This window comes from Sinocyclocheilus anshuiensis, unplaced genomic scaffold (assembly GCF_001515605.1).
Source record: "Sinocyclocheilus anshuiensis isolate Anshui unplaced genomic scaffold, SAMN03320099.WGS_v1.1 scaffold1039, whole genome shotgun sequence".
Taxonomy (NCBI): Eukaryota; Metazoa; Chordata; class Actinopteri; order Cypriniformes; family Cyprinidae; genus Sinocyclocheilus; species Sinocyclocheilus anshuiensis.
In genome coordinates, this window is record NW_015547675.1 from 331,420 (window position 1) to 337,287 (window position 5,868).

The window sequence follows — 5,868 nt, forward strand, 5'->3', positions numbered from 1 at the left end:
AGTAGGAGGTAATTATAGTGAATTCATACAAATTTATACAGATGGTGCTAAAAAAACAGAGACAGGAAAAACAGGGTTTGGGGTAGCAATACCGGGAAAAGAAATAGAAATTAGTAAAAGAACATCTAATAAATTAGGGGTATATACAGTAGAGATGATGGCAATTTTAATTGCTTTGCAATGGGTGGAAGGGAAAGGGCAGGGAAAGGTTTTGATATGTTCTGACTCTATCAGTTTTAGCGAGTTTAAGGTCATTCCATTCAAAAGCTCGGCAAGATATCCTGTATGAAGTGCTACAATTAAACACAAGAATAGTTAATAAGGGATATCAGGTAAGATTTATGTGTAAGATATATGTGGGTCCCAGCACATGTTGGGATTAGGGGTAATGAGATGGCAGACAGGCTGGCTAAAATGGCACTAACAAAAGAGAACATAGAAATGCAGGTTAATGTAAGTAAAGCAGAGGTTAAATGCATAGTATGGGAGAAAATTAATAAAAGGTGGCAAGAGAGGCGGGAAAGAGAGGAGAAACTGAGGCATTTATATCAAATTCAGAGAAATGTTAAAGAGGAAAGGGTGGAAATTGGAAATAGGAGAGAAGATGCGGCGATGACTAGGTTAAGGTTGGGACATTGTTCACTGAATAAAACACTAAAGATGATAGGGAAGCACCAGACAGGGTTGTGTGAGGGATGTCGAGAAGAGGAGTCAGTGGAGCACATAATAATGACTTGTAAGAGATATGAAACACAGAGGCAGGTAATGAAGAATAAACTAAGGGAGATTGGGGTGCAGGAGATCACATTACAAGGGTTACTAAGCACAGTAAATAGGGCACAGAGTAGAATATTGATTACTTTTTTAAGGGAAGCAGGGGTTTTAGGCAGGATTTGAAGCATGATGTGTGTGTGGATATTAATGTGAGGGGACAATGTGAGTGATGTGTAAGTTTTAGTGGGAAAAGGGAATAGATAACCTATTATCTGATCCACACTCCGGAGCAGAAGGGGGCGGTAATGCACCAATAAGCTGGATGCCAACCGCCGTTAAACTGGAAAGAAGAAGAACGCTCTATACAATAAACGGATGCCGCGTTCTATTTCTGACGCACTCCACGCACTAACTAGACAAATACATAGCCCAAGTAAAGTTATCTTTTATGCTTCCAGTGTAGCTATGGCATCAGGACTTTGCAGATCATTTTCTTTTGCAAGTTTCAGCTCATAAATTTTTGGTATAAACTCGCCTTAACCAATCGCCCCCTAAGAACATCTCAGCGCCCCCCTTTCAAAAATATTACTTCCAGCGCTCTCCGAACGCCCCCGCTAAGAAACACTGCCTTATGAGAAAGTCTGGATTAAACCTGTAGCCTACCTGTACAAACAAATTACCTTCACTTGGGCTGATGGATCAGTTCCATGAAACAGCAAAGCTTGGAGGATTAGTTATTTACAATAAAGACTGATAATGACTGTACAGAGCTAGGCCTTATATTAAGCAATATCACACGAGCAAGAGTGCGGTTTTAATCTTGAATATCAATGTTCATGTAGCTCTACTGCAAATGAAATTGAAGAAAGTTTTATACAACTGTTCTAGCAATAAGTAGGCCTAGGCCCTAATGTCAATTTATACAATACGCCCTGCAAACAAGCCTGCACTGGCCCTTTATGAGCCCACTTAGGGCTAGCCTAAGGGCCCCCAGCGGGCTGCCAGCGCAGGGCCTCTGAGATTTTGCTTATTGGCAAAACGTTGCCCCCTTAGTGCTGGCCCTGCACGGGCAGCCCTCACTTAGCCCACACTATTAATCTACAACAGGGGTGCCCAACTCTGGGGCCCATTCTTCATACGTCACTTATTACATCTGAGATGTAATGTCACATCCAAGATGATATCATCCCGCTAATCAGGATCTGGCTAATTCGGTTCTCCGAACGCACCTGTTGTTGATGATTAGTATGGCTGAATTGAGTTATCGGAGATAATTGCGTTTTCATAGGTTGGTTTAAAAGAGGTTACGTATCGGTACTCGAAACCACGACCAGCAATGCAGCGATTGGCTGGTGGCAAGACAGCAACGTAATGACATCATATAATTAAAAAAAGACACCTGACAAAAAACTTGACAAATTTTTGGACTTTTATAAGGAAACGGCGAAGCGAACAAAACTACATAAATGTTATAATAGATAAATGAAATGTGCACTGTTTTTATTTTATTTTAATTTTTTACATGATTCCCAATTATTTATATTCACGATTTCTAATATTTGTACAGGCTTTACATTTTTATTTAAATGTAGTAATTAGCAATTCATTTAATTTTATATTTGAACAGATTTGTTACGTGACAGCATTAATTAAAGTTTCTTAAGGGTCAAGATCATGTTATCATGCTGCATCTCCTGTGTTTCATCAAGTCTCTCCCACAATTGCTGTCATCACTCAAATTAATGCACGACTCTACATTATCTGTATAGCATGTGTGCAAGACTCGAATACAATTATGAAGTAATGATTTTATGACGAATAAATCTTTCAGTGGGTAAAACTGGCTGTGTCTATAGTATTAAAGACTACACAACATTATTATATTATCTTTAAATTAATTTTTTAATGATTATTATTTTAAATTATTGTTCCTGGATTAGTAGGGTACTCTTGTAATAAAGTAGCGGTGGTAGCGGACAGATTTTAAGTATAAATTCTGCTTAAAAAGATGCAATCTAATCCTGTTTACATTAAATAAACCTGCTCCCGAGCAGGTTTAAGCTTACAGACCTGTTGCTATGACAGCAACTCCGGGATGAGCTTCGAAGAACCAACCAATCCAAGATCATGCCAAATCGTCAACAATCAAATCCAGCTAACTGAGTAGCGATGTACGAAGAACGGGCACCAGGTCCTGATCAACACATCTGAACCAACTAATTAGGATCTGAAGGAGCATGTGATAATTACAGACAGGTTTGTTTAATCAGGGTTGGAACTGAGCTCTATAGGAAGGTAGATCTCCAGGACCAGGATGCACCCCTGATCTATAGCAATACATCTATTTCACTTTAAATACTTTTCAGCTACTATAACTTAAATCTTTGGGAAAAACAGTTATTATACATCTGAAATGGATGCAGTCACCACATAACTAATGTCTATATTGTCAAAAATGTACAGTAGTCAAAGGGATTTCAAATCAATGGATTTATTAAATACAAAGTAGAAAACATTCAATTCAGGTTAATACAGCTACATATAGCTAAAAATGTAAATACACAAAAGTACAAAAAAAAAAGCAAACAAAGCAATGTAAGATTGTAGGATTTCGTCATGTGAAAGTTGATGTGTGCGAAAGTCTTATCTGTAGTACATCAATGTCCAAACACTGTCTGTAGCTGATGTTGACTGATAGGAAATGAATAATCCAATTCTTGTAATTAAAACATGCCACATCTCTCAAACACCAGACTCGTCCTAACCAGGAACAATCAAAAATAGTCTAGACTATGGTCTTACGTCAAAAAGAACTTTAAATCCATATTCAAACTGGACCATGATGTGGTGACCTCACCAATAAAGAGTCCTTCTAAAATGCATACAAATACACTGTCTTTAACTCTTAGCATCAATCCAAACATAGGCCATACATACATGAACCATCTGCAAAAAACATCACAAAATGTACACTTTTAAATAGAAAAAAAAAAACTCCTTTAGACTGGGCTTGAAATGGCACATTTCCCAACCAGGACACAGCACAATCCCTGCATTTCATTCGGAAGGGCTCATCCCTATGCCCTAATCCCTTCAAAGGGTTTACCCTCCGGAGTGAGTGCTTCGAAGGGTTGAAGGGTGTAGGGGACCAAACAACTGTTTTTTGAAGTGCCCCTCATCATCACATGCCCACACGGAGGCACCGTCATCATGCAAAGAATCTGCGCAAAGGATCATGGGAGCCCGAAGTGACCATCAGTTGTACCCTTTGAAATCCTTCATTCCGAAGGGCCCTTTGAAGTGGCCAGTGTTGAGCACTTTGGTCTGGAACGACCGTTCAATATGGCGGCCATGATTGTTTTCACTCCGAAGTGCCCTTCGGAGGGCGATATATTCTGTTTGGAATGCCTCTTCTTCTTCTTCTTCTTCTTATTGAAATTTATTGGCGGTTGACAAACAACAAAATGGTGTATTTCCGCCACCAACTGGTATGGAGTGTGGTTCAAAATGACTTACTCCCTTCCCCCCTTTTCATTCTTACTTAAATTAACAATTAAGTTAATGTCGTTGTTTTTAACTGTTTCTTTTGCTTCTTTATCTGCAGTTTCATTTTTTACTTGGATACCAATATGCGCCAGCACCCATACAAATACCACTGTAATCCCCATGATTTGAATTCTATATAACGTTTGCATTATTTCCATTAAAATGTCTGGTCTACTTTCCAAGTGACTGTACTGTAAACTAGCCAATGATGAACATGAATCTGAACAAATAATTGATTTCAAAGGTCTTATCTCTTCTATCCACTGTATTGCTAATAATAGTGCAATCATTTCCCCTGTATAAACTGATAACTCATCACTGATCCTTTTCCTTACTGATAAATGAAATTCTGGAACAGTAAACGCTACTCCTACCTTATTGTCTAAACTCTTTGATGCATCTGTGTAGATCTGAACATAGCTGTAGTACTCATTAATATATGTCTGCACATTATATAAATTACATTCCTTACCCTTATTTTTCTGTTCTAACAATGTAAAATCTACTGTAGCATCTGAAAGTAACCAAGGTTTTATTACAGGTAGCGGTACAGTTGGACTAACATTTAACTGATTAACTTCAAGTTCTGTTGCTTTCTGTATCACTGTCCAGCCAAAACTTTTAATTTTCCTCCTCTCTTTTTCCCAACAGGGCTTTAAAGTATCTAGTGTTGGATGCTCTTGACTATGGCCTTGTAAATTAACCCAATAATTCACTGATAACTGTACCCTTCTCATTTCTAATGACATTTCCCCCATTTCAACCTGTAGTGCTGTAATTGGTGTAGTTTTTATAGCTCCTGTACATAATCTCAATACCTGATGCTGTATATTATCTAACTTTCTAAGAGATGTTTCTGCTGCTGATCCATACACCACACAACCATAATCTAACACGGATCTAACCAATCCACTATACATGGCCTTTAATGCCATCCTATCTGCCCCCCATTCACTTCCAACTAAACACCTCATTGTATTTATTATTTTCTTACATTTGTTCACTATATTCTGAATATGCACCGCCCATGTAACTCTTTCATCAAACCATATCCCTAAAAACTTAAAATGTTTCTCTCTTTCCAGTTCTTGATTATATAATTTTAGTTTTACCTCACTTCCAATTTTTTTCCTTGTAAAAAACATTATCTTTGTTTTGTCAACTGAGAATTTAAAACCCCATTTATATGACCATTCTTCAACTATTGCAATAGCCACCTGTAATTTTTTAACAATAAAGTCAATATTCCTTCCCCTTTTCCAGATTGCCCCATCATCAGCAAAGAGCGAAAACCCCAGCCCATTATCCAGATCTTCAAATACATCATTTAGTTGCTTTCTGTATCACTGTCCATCCAAAGCTTTTAATTTTCCTCCTTACTTTTTCCCAACAGGGCTTTAAAATATCTAGTGTTGGATGCTCTTGACTATGGCCTTGTAAATTAACCCAATAATTCACTGATAACTGTACCCTTCTCATTTCTAATGACATTTCCCCCATTTCAAACCTAAAACACCCTAGCACCCCTAGTGGTAAGCAAGAAAACTGCCCACAAAATTCTTATTAACAGGCTCATGTCTGTTACATCTCACATATGGCTCCGCAGAC